We start from the raw sequence: 15,690 nt of genomic DNA, 5'->3' as shown, positions 1-15,690 counted from the left end.
TTACAAAAGGTACTGAGATAACTGTGGGCTTCACTATGGAATGAGTGCTATTATTTATTATAACCTATAGGAGCCCCTAAACAGGTACAGACGGCCACATCTGCTTTCCTTCAGAAGACAGGCACACTATACTTGTCGTGTAAGTCAGTAACATTGTCATTCCCTTCCTTCCATGGTAGAGGTTGACTGAACTCCAGAGTAGGCATCTCTGTAGGGTGGCTTGGTAGATGGCTAGGCGGGCCAGATCATGAGCAGCCTGGATCCATGACTCCATAAGCGTACACAGAGCCGGGTCCCCTCACTCTCTACATAGCACAGGCTGGGGCCTCTCTTATTCCAGCCACAGATCGTGGTACCCATGGAGAGCACCATGCTTTTGTACTGATACACCATGTTAGCAAGAAGCTTGGAGGTTGCTGCGACAGAGATGCGTTCCTTATTTTGAAGCTTAGAGATTCAACATTGCCGATCCAACAACCGCTCCCAGAGGCTGCAGTCGGCTGCACCCCCACCCATGGTGTCCAGTAGGTAAGGGTTGATTTCTATCACTTTCTTCACTGTCTGGGAGGCAATGTAAGCACCCGCTGTGGCCTGGGAATCAGCTGCAACAATGACTCCATGGTGAAACTTGAAGGCCAGGATGGTGGTTCCATGAAGCATTTCGATCCTCGGCTCCTCTGGGATACCCCAGCTGTGTGCGGCCAGGTTCAGCCCATCACCAGGAGTCCCCGGACCCAGGTCCAGCAGATTTGCACCACCTCCGAGTCCAAAAAAACCAATGCTGGTTCACCAGCATGGCCAGCTGTAACATGCTAACCAGCGCCATCTCTAGTAAGGGCAACAGGAAATAAGAGTGGAGTATTTCTATATGCGAACTACTCAAGGAAGGTGGCCAAGGGGTTGATACTATTTAGCACCTTGGTGGTGAGGAATTTGGTGTCTGGGTGTAGGATAGCAGAGTGGGATCTGTGTGTTTCCCTTTACCTCCCAAGAAATGCATTGTTAATTCAAGTCAGTCAACAATTTTTTAAATAATAGAAATGTTTTGACACATTCTGTCTGAAAAGGTCCAAATTCATCCTCTCTATGCTCTGACTTGTCCTTTTCTGCCTGTTTTATTGTTGACTTAGTGGCTGCATTTCTTCTTCAGGCTGTATGTCTTTTGCTTCTAACCTTGTTTTCCCTTTTGACTGTTCTATAGGTGTGCAGTAGCAACCCTTCCATCCTCATGTGGTCACACAGATCTCTCCCATGTGTCAGGTTGGAGGTGTTCACCCTTTAATCCCTGACCCAGCACCTCATCCCTAGGAAGAGAAAAGGGTCATAGTTGGCAGTTCAGCAGGTGGCTTGTTATCTATTTGTGGGGTATGAGCAGGCATCAGCAACCTGTGACATACATGTTGTCAGTGGTGTCTGATGTCATTTTAGGAGATGGAATTGTGAGAAGGTGTGACACAGACATGGAGCATCAAGAAGAATTGATGAGTTGGCTTCAAATCTTTACTCTACAACTTACTGGGCATGTGATTTAGGCAAGTTTTCCTAGTGTAGCATCCCTATAAGGTTGTGGGTATAATAGATGTGTCTTAGTTTTCTCTTGTGGCACTAGATATGGAGTTGGGCACAAGGCCACTGACATTTCCTGGTCATTCTTGCTGCTGCGTGTTGGCAAAGGTGAGCAGAAGTCTTGTTTGGCTCTGAGACATGAGACCCTTGTTTTGACGATGAGCTAGGGTTGAGGGCATCACACACCTGCCCATGGAGATGAGAGCAAGACCGCTGGTCTAACACAGTAATTCCTGGCGGGGTCAAAATGACCAGAAAGAGCTGAGTGACATGCCTGAGCATCCACCCTCAGGTCCACGAAAGAAGAACCAAGTCTGACCTTGTGTAATTATGGTTGGGTGTCACTGTTGTGGTTGTCCAGTCTTCCCAGAGCCTAGAGGGCTTGGACAATAAAGTATTACTGTGATTTAGATGCAATTTGCTCCCTCAGGATGTGTGTGATGGGAGCTTGGTTTTCAGTGTGGTGATGTGCGACTCATTGGAGCCTTTAAGAGGTGGAGACTTCTGGAAGGTTACTTGGTCAATGAAGCATGTATCCTCGGAAGAGATTAATTGTTCTCATGGAATCTCATGTGTCTCTTTAGCCTCCCATTTCCCCATGTGATCTCTGCCTCATGCTTATGACATTGTGATGCCATCTGTCATGGGGATTCCCCAGAGCTGAGCCAATGTGAGAACTGAGCATGCAATTGAACTTCCCAAGCAATGAGCTAGATAAAGCTTTATATGCTGCCTGGTTTCAGGTATGCTGTTACAGTAACAGATAATGGGCTTGCTATATGCCAACCTTACAATCATTGGTAAACAATCGTAGTAGGGGGGAAGGGTTGCTTGTTTGCCCTGGCCACCCAGCCATGAAATAACCACTTAGAAAACCATATTATTTCCAATACTGTTTGGCCAATAGCTTAAGTGTATTTCTGGGTAAAATCATATCTTAAACTAACCTGTCATGAACAGGAGTATGAACCTTGAAGGGAGAGGAATGAAAGGAGCAAGAGACATGAGAAAAGGAGAGCAAGTCTGTACTCTGATCAAGCTGCCAACTTTATTTTTTCTCAGGAGCATTGTATAGCAAAAAGGCAGGGGAAAGGGTAGGATGCTGGGATGTCAGGTCTGGAGACATCCCTAGCTGATAGGAAGAGATAAGAAGATGCTGAGGGTCTGTGAATGTTTAAAGGGGGAATTGCTAATTTCTTCTGAGTCCTGGGGACTGCTAAGTCTGCTGGCATTCTTAACTCACAGGGGGAGATTAGGGTCCGAAACTTGCCCTACAGAGGTGAATATCTTACTTAGTTTGTGACTAAGATGGCTACAGCGAAATACAGGTCTTTGCCCCTATCACTAACTCATCTCTATTATTCTGAATGTCACAACCTGGCTATGGCTTTACCAGCAAAAGTTCCCAGTTTCTGTCTCAGGTGGAGGATCCATGGCTTCTCCTACCTCCACCTTCCCCCCACCCCATGCTATAGGCCAAGTCAGTTTTCTTTATTTATTAACCAATAAAATAAACACATAGACAGAAGGACCTCCCATATCAAACAATATTACTTTTAGCTCCCATGTAAGAGAAAATTTAAGGATCAAGAGTAAAACTCTAGGATCACTTGATTCAATGTTTAGCCACATCTTCAAAGAATCTGTTTTTCCTTATCCCTTTGCTTTGCTTTTCATGAAATTAGCTCCAACCTAGAGCTTCTTCAACCCTAAAGGTGAAAAAATGGCTTGCCACACCTTCCAGGAGGGTGAGGGAGACTTACTTCCATTATCACCAGAAGACTTATTGGTCTATTTTGTGATCATTGCTTCCTGTAATTATGATCAGAAAAGAGGCTAATACTGAGCAGCTTTAACCCAAGGCATTTATCCTGACCCTCGCACAAAAACTAGTGTAGCTCTTACAGATTGTGTATGTGGAGGAGGTTGTGGTGTTTTAATAAAAATTGAAATTGATATCAGGAAAGCATACCCTATCCAGGGGACGAGGAAATTGAAGGATTAAATGGAATAAAATAACATAAACGGGCTCTGCACAATGCTGGTAAGTAGCAGGTGGTGATCATCGCTCCCTTGTTCTTTCTTGTTGGATTTAGTCAGCGGAGCTGTGTTATGGCTCTAGAGATCGCTCCTCTCGATGTCTCAAGGCTATGTCTTTGCAGGATGAGTAAAGCAGGATCGAGATGTGAATACAGAAGTCACCTCTCAATTCAAAATTCCGCCCACCCACAGCAGTTGTTCGTGTGCTTCCAGGAGACTGGATGAAAGAAGGCTGACCCCAGCTTTCCAAAGGCTCACTTCCTTAGTCATAGAGTTCCGTGGGCCATTTGCTCTTTAATCATTCAAAGTTTAGTGGTTCAGAAAAAGTTGCCTGCAAAGGATTTCATGTTTCCAAGGTGGCTTCGTGCATGATGTTTGTAGTCAAGAGATGCATTAGGGCTAGCACGCAGGCTTTGCTGACTCCTTTCACTTGCTAGAAGCTGTAGCATCCAATAAAAAAGCTTTGCACTTGAGCCCGAGCCCTCACATTACTGTCATTATGATCACATAGATGATTTAATTCTTATACATGTACTTGTGAAGAATATGTATGTATGGCATATTTATGCGTTTATGTGTTTGTGTGAATATGTGCACAAATGATGTGAGAGGTGATGCATGTTGTGAATGTGTTTTATTGCCATTGGTTAGTAAAGAAGCTGCTTTCAGCCAATGGCTTACCAGAGTAAAGCCAAGCTAGAGCTATATAGAGAGTAGAAAGAGTCGAAGAGATGCCAGGTAGCTGCCAGAGGAGAAAGACACAAGCTATCAGCTGGAACATTGCTGGTAGGTCATGAACTTTATGGCAAAATATAAAATAATAGAAATTGGTTAATTTAAGATATAATAGGTATCCAATAAGAAGCTAGAGCTAATAGGCCAAACAGTGATTTAAATAATATAGCTTCTGTGTGTTTATTGCAGGATTGTGCAGGACAGAAGCTTCCCCCAACAGATTGGCACACTAACATGGGCTAACTACAGCAACATAAAACCTGAGAATCTAGACACAAAAAACCCAAAGTTTAGCCACATTTTTTTAATGCCTGGCAATATGCTGCAGCTCCCTTAAGAGTGGTCTTCCTTAAGATCTCCTGAATAAACTAGGAGCTTGGAGACTACGGGAGAGGGCTGAAGGGGAAGGGAGAGGCAGGGAGGAAAGCAAAGAAAAATGTATAGCTCAATAAAAATCAATAAAAAAAGAAGAAAGAAAAAAAGAGAGGTCTTCCTGACTCAGCAGTAGCAGGGTTTTGAATTGGCTACTTCCTAGGGCGAGCTACCAGCAAACTCTGACTCTTTTGATAGGTCTGGTTATGGAAGTATTTAAATGGGTTTTGTGAGCATAGTGCTACAATTTGCTTAATGGCAACATAGACCTGTTGTGTGCCTAAAAATGGGGCAATGTACATGGCTCTCAGAGACAGTGAATATGTCTCCACCATGTTGGACTTGGTGGAACCAACAGGCAGTGCCATGGAGTTGGTCCTAGTCATGCCTACATAACATTAAAAGAAAGAAAGAAAGAAAGAAAGAAAGAAAGAAAGAAAGAAAGAAAGAGAGAAAGAAAGTGCTTCTGGTCAGAAAATAATTACAGATACAGATTCATTTTTTAAAAAAAAAAAGACATCTAAATGGGTTACAGTGTTAAATAAATGTGTGTAGGCTTGGGAGAAAGAAGAAAAAGAGTATAGAAAGTTATAAAAAGAAGTAAATTGCATGCAAAATTCAAGATGTCATTGTTTTTTTTTTAACTGCTGAGTACACTATCCTGAATGAGGTAACCCAGACCCAAAAGGATGAATATGGTATGTACTCACTTATAAGTGGATTCTAGCCATAAATAAAGGACATTGAGCCTATAATTCGTGACCCTAGAGAAGCTAAATAAGAAGGTGAACCCAAAGAAAAGCATATAGTTATCCTCCTGGATATTGGAAGGAGACAAGATTGCTAGGCAAAAATTAGAAATTGGGGGGTGGGGATGGGGTGGGGTAAGGGGAGATGGGGAGAAAAAAGTGAGAAGGGGAGGATGGGGAGAGCTTGGGGGAATGGGACTGTTGGGATGGAGGAAAGGTGGATATGGGAGCAGGGAAGTATATATCTTAATTAAGGGAGCCATTTTAGGGTTGACAAGAGTCTTGATTCTAGAGGTGTTCCCAGGTGTCCATAGAGATGTCCCCAGCTAGATCCTTGGGCAGCTGAGGAGAAGGAGCCTGAAATGGCCCTATCCTATAGCCATACTGATGAATATCTTGCATATCACCATAGATCCTTCATCTGGTGATGGATGAAGCTAGAGACAGAAACCCACACTGGAGCACTGGACTGAGCTCCCAAGGTCCAAATGAGGAGCAGAAGGAGGGAGAATATGAGCAAGGAAGTCAGGACCGCGAGGGGTGTGCCCACCCACTGAGATGGTGGGGCTGATATACTGGGAGCTCACCAAGGCTAGCTAAACTAGGACTGATATAGCATGTCATCAAACCGGACTCTCTGAACATGGCTGACAAGGAGGGCTGACTGAGAAGCCAAGGACAATGTCACTGGGTTTTGATCCTACTGCATGTACCTGCTTTGTGGGATGCTCACCTTCCTAGACCTGGATGGATGGGGGATGACCTTGGACTTCCCACAGGATAGGGAAACTTGACTGCTCTTTGGACTGGAGAGGAAGGGGGAAGGGGATGGAGGGAGGGGGGAGGGAAATAGGAGGAGGGGAGGAGGTGGAAATTTTTAATTAAAAATAAATAAATTAAAAAAGAAGTAAATTGTTTTTAAAAAATAAAACAAAATCTTTAAAGAAGCAGAGTACAATTTTAGATTAAAGGGAGTAAATAAAATTAAGCCACGTAAAGATGGAATTTACAGAGTGTTTAGATTATGTATATTATTGTGTTTTCTTTGAATTTTTGACCGTAGAGAGATATTTGATTCTGGGGCTTGCTAAGATAAACCAACATAAAGGTAACTTGACTTCAAAATTTGGGTCTAAGGATCTGTTGCTTTGTAAAAGAGGTTTTTCTTTTGTTTCCACAGAGGATGAGGACCTGTGGGTTGCTTCCAGACTAATGTGGTTTGATAGACCAAGACATCCCAAAAGGTCACTGTGAACACCCTTAAAATTACTTTGCTCAACATAAAGCAGAAAGCAGTTTGGAGAGAACTATACCCAAATTCCCAAATATTGTCTATAAATGTTTGTTTACATTTAAATGGGGATATGGTATAGAGATCAATACTTTGCATTGGTGTGGATCTTGGTCTATTGATAAAAATTTTAGGTCAATTTTGTTATATGTATATTTCTGCTCTTGATTAAGGTATTGTGTTTGTTCAGCTCATTTAAAAATGTAATGTATAATTAAGAAATACAGACTAATAGTCATCTATAATAGTCAAGCTTTTAGTCATGTTATTTAGCCTTTCTAGATATAGATATATTTCAGTTAGATAGGTATTCTTCAAATCTTTCAAAGGCTAACAGAATATGCCATTTAAAATGTTTTACGAATGTAGGACTTTTCATGACAGTGAGACACATCTGCTCCTGGCAGTATCAATGTATTTCAAGAGGAAGATGGGCATCAAAGAGTCTACTTTATGGAGTTTGTTATCCATTTGGGCAAGACACTGCTCTTGCCTGCACTGCTTGATGTTATACTGTATGAACTGGACATGTAGGACCCACAGAAAAATGACTGTTGAATTTGCCTAAAGGTGAGACCATTCTTTGGGGTTCCTGCTTCATGAAAGAGTCTGCCAGACATTCTGTAGGGCACAGAAGAAAGCAACAGATGAACTTTGCCATTACAAGGCAGAACAGATCTTCAAATTTCCTGCTTCATGGAAAAGTCTGACAGATAATATGTGGCCTGTAGGCTGAAGATGGATGCCCCAATGGTACAGAAGAAATTTGGGTGACTGTCCAGGCAGCGATATATCTCTGTCATTTTCTAGAATCTTGAAAGTTGCTTACAAAAATGCACTTCTTGTTTACTTAGGTAATATTATATCCTTCTGGAGTCCTTGATGGAGTTGAAGACTAGATAGTCATAATTATAGTTTTCCTTAGTTATGATAAAAGACAAAGTAGATATAAATATTTTAACTATAATTTTTGCTTTATATTTTGTTGCTTGATATAATTATAATTCTTGATTGATATAATTCTGTTTTGTTATATGTAATTTTACTATGTTAAAGTTAAAACCTTTCTTTTTTATTTAGACAGAAAAGGGGAGATGATGTATGCTGTGAATATGTTTTTAGTGTCATTGGTTAATAAAGAAGTTGCTTTTGGCCAATAACAGACTAAAGCCAAGCTGAAAGAGATATATAGGAGAGAGTAGGTGGAGTCAAAGAGATGCCATGTAGCCACCAGAGGAGAAAGATGTGAACTGCCAGCTGGAACCTGGCTGGTAGTCCACGAGCCTCGTAGTAAAATATAAAATAATAGAAATAGGTTAATTTAAGATGTAAGAGCTAGCCAATAAAAAGCTAGAGCTAAAAGGCCAAGCACTGGTTTAAATAATATAGTTTCTGTGTGTTTATTGTGGGACCGGGTGGGACAGAAGCCTCCCCCAATGCCCACAGATGCCACATGTATACATAAGTGTGGAAGCCAGGGGTCAGCATCAGGTGTCTCCCTTTAGGACTTCCTACCTTACTTTTTGAGACAAGGTCTCTCCCTGAGGCCAGAGCACGGCAATTGCTCATCTGGGTGGCTAGGGAGCTCTGGGGATCCACCTGTCACTGTTGCAACCCCTTCCCCATTTCTAGATTTCTTGGCCCATGCTGCCATTCCTAGGTTTCTGTGTAGGTGCTAGATGTCTGAACTCCTGTCCTCACACTTACATTGGCAGGTATTTTATCACTGTCTTCCCAGCCCCAGGAATTTGTTTATGCATCAGATCTTGAGTCTGCTACCAAGTGTTTATGGATCTTGTGAATCTCAAGGATATGACATCCTTAGAGTGCTTTGGCAATGGAAAATAAATCTTAAGTAAAAGGGCATAACCAACAGAAGACTTCAAGTGGACTGAGTTTCTCTGCATTTAATTTGGGTTGTATGAGACGAGACTGACCAGGAGTGAACAGGTCACATGGGTGCTTCTTGTTTATGACAGCAGCATACCTAGCTTTTATAAGCAATTATATACTGATTGCCCATGTTCACTTGTTATTGGTACTTTAAGGTAGCTAATTCGATCCTTTTAATAAGTCTATAAAAGTTATGGTGCTGGCTTTCCAAATGAAGAAGCTGAGCAGGAGAATGGTTAAGCAGCTGGACCCGTGCCAGGCACTGGAGAAGTGACTGGCCAGGATTTGACTGTCCTATCTGTTCACCCTCAAAGCAATGGGTACAGAAGAGCAGGAGGTGACTCAGTAAAATAGTGACCACCCAGGTTGGAGCGGCTCATAAAACAAGGAAACCTTCATTCAGGAGCTTGTAATCTCTTTCATTTGCCTAGTCATCCTTCTAATCCACACACATTCACAGGGAGCCTCCTGTGTAACAGGACCAAAGCTCAATGCAGAATAAAACAGCAAATAAAGCCGAGTCCCCGAAGGGCTCAGGAAATAACTGTACGGCAGAGTGGCTTGTCACACATCTCCTTTATCCTCAGCTCAGTCCTGTTAGGAAAATTGCTCCTATTGCCCAGCTGCTATTAAGGTTTTAAACATTATTGTTCTGCAGAAACGATCTGCTTACACAGCTTCCTGCCAGAGAATGGCACAGGTCCATAGTAGCCAAAGATCGTCTACCCGATGATTTCATTTCAGTGCAGCCACACAGCGGCTCTGAAAGGGCAATAACTGCCAATTGCTCTGTTGTCTGACTACCGCTATGGAGACGGTGGGGCTTTAAGAGGCCGTTCAGTAAGAGTGCAGACGAACTAGTTTTTAATTTTCTCCGAATGACTCTCAAAGTGAACATCAAATTCAGAGCTCATAAAGGCCTGAAAGACCTTCTGTGATAACATCTGCATCTTTAACGACAAAGAGAGATGGCGCTATGGAACAATTCCGAAAGCCAAAGGTGGGGTGCCTTCTTAAGTGGTCTTGTGTTTGTTTAGGCGATGAGTGTCATGAGACCTAAAATGAAAACAGCCACTGAAATGATGCTTGCATCTAAATTTAAGCAAAGTGATACCTCTGTACCTTGCCAAGAACTGTGATAATAACTATCTGAACACCACACTCTTCTATACCAATGTTGTTTGATCTCAGTTTTTCCCCGGGGATAGGGGATGATGACACATGCTTTGTTAAGAACCCCGTTAAAGATCAGACAAATTGTTTAATTTGTTCATTTACACAAGCCAAGACCTTCTGAGTGAAGCTGCAAAGCGCCTCTCTCTCCTCACATACACATTCACCAACTGTTTTCAAAGGCACTGCTCTGAACCAGGTGTGCTCCGAGTGCTGAGGTACAGCAATGAGCAAACATGCAAATGTTGCTGACCCATGGTAACCGTGTGCATTCACGCACACACGTGTGTGCATGCGTGCGCTGCCTAGTGTTGTTAATCTTGGCAGATTCTAGAATCACCTTGGGACATGGGCCTTTGGGTATCCCTGTGAGAGGTTGTCTTCTCAGGATAATTAATGTAGGAAGACCTATCTTAATTACAGGTGGGACTATTCCCAGGACAGGGGATCCCTGACTGTATGAAGTGGAAAAGGCATTGGGAACACTAACATGCCCCCATTCGCGGTTCTCTTTCCCCTGAAAATGGATGTGATGTTACCAGTCTTTGCTATGACTTGCTCATCATAAAGGTCTGTACCTTGAACTGTGGGGAGCAAAATAAACATGCTCTTGTCAGGGTGTTTTTCACAGCAACAGGAAAGGGACCAAGCCATGTGGGGATGGAACTAAACTAACCAATCATAGCATGCAATAGTTTGGAGATGGTGCCGGGGTGGGGGGCAAGGAGTAATGGGAATAAGAGGGGTGAGTGTATGTTGGTACACATTTGATTATGGGATAGGTTTTTGGGCTACGAATGTGATGCAGCTTAACTAATGTCTCTGCTTCAAGTTTTCTCACAAAGTCGCATTTGATGTGGAAGAGTTGGCAGGATCCAGGTCGTGGCTGGCTGATGGGCAAAGAGAACTCAGTGCCTTGCTGACTGTTGGCTGGGTGGCTTCCACCATTGCTAGCCATGCTGATCTCTACATAGTCATATGGTGTGATAGTTGGTGTCCCTCAGAGTCAGAAAGTAAGGAAGAAAATGAAAGAATGCACTTAGAATGGAAAACAGGATTCTTGGAACCTCAGTTGCAAAGTAGCGTACCATCATGATTGTCTCTTTACCAGAAGCAACCCGCTCCATCTCATATTCACGATCATGTGAGAACCACGTGAGAACCACGAGGGAGGGGCTGTTGGGGATCATCTGAGATGGAATCCTGCTATAGTCAGTAAGCCCTTTAATGAGATGGCATTTGACCAGATGCCTGAAAGAAAAAAGGAAGTATGAATGTGGCTGCCTGGGAGAAGAGTGTGTGCGACCAAGGATGCAGCCAGTTCAATGACTGTTGAGAGACCAGTTCAAGAGTCAGTCATAGGCAGCCCTGGAGGGGGCTGGGTGCATGCAGGTCAGTGTGGTCAATTTGGATATTTTACTTTCAGTGAGATGTGAGGGCTTTGGGGTGGGGGTTGTTAGTAGAAGCATGGTCCGACGTGGCTTTTGCTCTAAGAGGAGAATGGATTGGAGGAGTGTAAGTTAGCAGAAGTGGGAGTCGCTTGCAGCAACCTCTGAGGGATGGTGAGAAAAGGTCATAGCTGGAGTAAAGAGGAGTGCATGGATTCTGGAAATACTTCTTCCAGCAGTTAACAGGATGTGTGACGCTTTCTGTGTGGGTCGTACAGGTATCAATAAGAAGTCGGCGGTGATACTTGGGTTGTGTGACGCTTTCTGTGTGGGTCGTACAGGTATCGATAAGTCGGCGGTGATACTTGGGTTGTGTGACGGTTTCTGTGTGGGTCGTACAGGTATCGATAAGTCGGCGGTGATACTTGGGTTGTGTGACGCTTTCTGTGTGGGTCGTACAGGTATCGACAAGTCGGCGGTGATACTTGGGCTTTGGTCTTGGCAAGTAGAACAGCACAGCTGCCCTTTGCTAGACTGGGTGACCCTGCTGGAGGACAAGCGCGGAGAAGACACGAATGAGAGGTTTTATGTGGGAGTCTTCCTAATAGATGTTGGCCATGAAGGTCTCCCAAGCTTCCTGGCCCCTGGAGATGGTGGGCCTGTTCTTTTCTGCCTTTGGTGTCAGGTCATCTGGGTGTCTGTTCTCTGGAGCACAGATCTCTGTTTAGGAGTGTCTGGAGACTGCTCCTTTCCAGACCCTGGCTTCTGTTCTTGGAACAAAAATATCAGTGCAGTGTGAGAGGAGTAGAAGCATCAGAAATGTAAGCCTACTGTCCCTGCATATATGCGGAAGACAGACCTCACAGGGCTTAGGGGGCAGCTGCTCCCTCTCTTTTCTTTCATGTCTCTCGTAATATGTACGGATGGGACACGTAAGTCTTCTCTGCTGAAATAGCTGGCATCAAGCTACCACTTCACCCCTGGAGTTTTACTGTACCTTGTAACCTCTGGGATCCTGATGTCAACAGAGGTTCTCTCCGCTTAGGGATTTTGCTGTGAACATGGAGTGGAATAGGGTGGGATCTAATCTCATTAATAAAGTTACCAATTCCTATCTTCGCCGTATGAAGCCTGGCTACTACTTCCTCCCTAGTATACATAAGTGACAAGAGAAATTGGCCATGCTTTTCTTGATGGATTAACAAAGATGGCTGTTGGCCAAGGGTGGCCAACAAGAATGAACCAAAGCTATACTCCAATTACTCTTATGTGTATATCTACTTACCAGCTGTGGCTAAGGAATGTAAATGCTGGAAGAGGCTCATGAGACACATTGTGAAAATGTTGCCTTGTGAGTGTATGGCTAAATACAAACTCTCCAAAAAGACTGCAATGGGCCAAAGCTCTATTTGTAACCAGATAATGAATGAACAAAAATAAACATAAGCTGGAAAGCCCCACAAACCCAGAAGTTCCCAGACAAACATTAGCAATGGTTTACCATCCTAAAATAGTATCCATGAAAAACAATGTGAAAGAGTTCTCTCTTTCTAGCCTTTCTAGGCTGAAGGGTTTCTTTGTGTCCAGTGAAGACAGAAAGCACCAGGGAAGTTCCAGAAGGTATGAGGACATAAGCAAGCACAGGATGCCCCACAAAGAGGTCTTCACAAGAGCTGAAAGCGGGTCCACATTGGGTGTGAGGACTGGGGGCCCAAACATGTAGGAAATGGATGGTAACATCACGTGGGAGTCACTGGTGGACAGGTGTACGTCATTGTTTAGAGAAGGTGGGAGTGTTGACTGAAAGGCACTCCGTAATTCACCATCTTTCTATAACTTTGGGCCATTTTTTTCCTCCTGAAACACCTATTCCATCTTTTGGGAAAAATTCCAGAACAATCTGTGATCTCTGAGTTTGATTATAGTATACCATTTAACAGTTGATGGTACTGGTAGATTGCTGTGGGACAACGGTCTTTTATCCTGTCACTGTATTATTTTACTAAAATGCTGATTGCCAGTAGCCAGGCAGGAAGTATAGGTGGGGTGACCAGGCAGGAAGTAGAGGCGGGCAACAAGGACAGGAGAATTCTGGGAAGAGGAAAGCATCATTCTACAGTCACCCAGATACATAGGAAGCAAGATGAGAACATCTCACTGATGAAAGGTACCAAGCCACATGGCTAACACAGACAAGGATTATGAGTTAAGATGTAGAAATTAGTTAATAAGAAGCCTGAGCTAATAGGCCAACCAGTTTATAATTAATATAGACCGCTGTGTAATTCTTTTGGATTGAATGGCTGTGGGATAGGGCGGGACAGAAACCTCTGCCAACGGTAGTTTATACACACACACACACACATACACACACACACGCACATTTCAAAGAATAGCAACAACGAGCTCTTACCATATGGGTCATGTTGTCCTTGAACTCATGATCCTCCCACTTTACTGTCTTGAGTGCTGGGATTATAGGTGACCATTTCAAGCTTTAGTTTGCAATCTGAACTGCACGTTTGTTTTACGTTGTCCATAGTTTAGCTCTGAACTCTCTTACAAAGGTGTATGTATTAAAGACTCAGTTCTTAGCCTGGTGGTTTTGGTACATGGTAGGACCTTTAGGAGAGTTTTTCTTTTTTTTTCTCATTTTTTTAATTAAAAATTTCCATCTCCTCCCCTCCTCCTCCCCCTTCCCTCTCCTCCCTTCCACTCATACCCCCACTCTGCCCCTCTCCAAACCAAAGAGCCATCAGGGTTCCCTTCACTATGTTAAGTCCAAGGTCCTCCCAGCTCCCCCTAAGTCCAGGAAGGTGAGCAACCAAACTGACAAGGCTCACAGTGAGCCCGTCCATGCTGTAGAGTACATGCTCATCGCCGTTGTTTGGTTTCTCAGTCCTCCTCCACTGTCAGCCACATTCAGAGAGTCCGGTTTGGTTCCCTGTTCCATCAGTCCCATTCCAACTGGACTTGGTGGTCTCCCGTTAGATCTGTCCCACCGTCTCCATGGGTAAATGCACTCCTCACGGTCCCGGCTTCCTTGCTCATGATCTCCCTCCTTTTGCTCCTCATCAGGACCTTGGGAGCTCAGTCCGGTGCTCCTATGTGGGGCTCTGTCATTTTCTCCATCCAATGCCAGGTGAAGGTTCTATGGTGATATGCAAGATATTCATGAGTATGGCAATAGGACCTGGACATTTCTGACACCCTCTCCTCAGCTGCCCAAGGAACTAGCTGGGGGCGTCTTCCTGGACACCTGGGAATCCCTCTGAGAGTTTTTCAAGTCGATGTGTGTGTGTTCTTGAAGGGGATTGTGGGAATTCAGAACCCCGCCTCTCTTTCTCTTTGTCTGTCTCAGAGGGTCTTGCTATGTGGTCCAGGCTGGCCCTAGAACTCTCATTCTTCCTGCCTCGGTTTCCTCAGTGCTACAAGTGCCATGCTCATCTTTTCTCTTCCTCCTGTTTGCTAGCGGGCTGAGACTTCTGCCATGATGGTCTGCTACCCCATAGGCTAAGGAGCAACAAGGCTAATCTGTCACGGACTGGGACATCCAAAACTATGAACCAAGACAAACCTTCCCTCTTTGTAAGTTAATCATCTTGGTCTTTGTTACGGTAAGGGATGCTGACCAAGTGCCACTTGGATGCAAAATGTAAATTCGTGCAAACAATACACCATTTAACATTACATGGGTACTTAACAACCACAGGAAGGCAGGGCTAGGGTGCTGGTTCTAACCAATGGAAAGCTCTGAGATCTTGGAGTGATTTCTTTGCTTGATAATTACTCAGTCTGTGTTTATATCAAATGAGTTCAACTGGTTTCTTTTAATAAGATAAGTGGTTAAAAAACACCACCTTGGGCAAGCTATGGCACAGACGGTAAAGTGCAAGACTGACTACTGAGTTCAGTTCCCAAACCTTCAGTGGAAGGAGAGTCTGACCCCTTACTGTGTCTTCTGATCTACACAGATGTGCCATGGGACACCCTCCCCTCCAATTTCTCTCTCTCTCTCTCTCTCTCTCTCTCTCTCTCTCTCTCACATACACACACACACACACACACACACACACACACACACACACACGCTAGCGACAGCAACAATAACAACAAATCCACAATAAAAATACGGAATAAAGAATGCTTCACAAATTCAGCCAGATATGGTGACTTGCATTTAATAATTGTGAAACCTAGTTCTTGAAAGGCTGACGTAGGGGGAGCAATACAAATTGAAGGCCAACCTGGTCTACCTATCAAGTTCCAGGCCAGCCTGGGCTACTGACTGAGAACATGTCCCACAACTCCACAAAATGGGCTGGAGAAATGGATTAGTGGTTAAGGACACATTTGCTCTGACAGAGGCCCTGGGTTCAGTTCCCAGCACCCACATGAGGACTCACAAGCATTGGTAACTCCAGTTCCAAGGGACCCACCATCTTCTTCTGGACTCTATGAACACTATGTACACATGTGGTGC

The 15,690-nt window shown here is 43.9% G+C and overlaps 1 pseudogene; it reads right to left on the bottom strand.

The window, feature by feature from the left end:
- Positions 1-231: 231 nt before the first annotated feature.
- LOC119803658 lies at positions 232-826 on the bottom strand (annotated as a pseudogene).
- Between the last annotated feature and the right edge of the window lie 14,864 nt (positions 827-15,690).

Source organism: Arvicola amphibius, chromosome 17 (assembly GCF_903992535.2).
Source record: "Arvicola amphibius chromosome 17, mArvAmp1.2, whole genome shotgun sequence".
In the NCBI taxonomy this organism is placed as follows: domain Eukaryota; kingdom Metazoa; phylum Chordata; class Mammalia; order Rodentia; family Cricetidae; genus Arvicola; species Arvicola amphibius.
The sequence above is the reverse complement of the archived record's forward strand: the minus strand, read 5'-3'. Positions and strand labels throughout refer to the sequence as shown.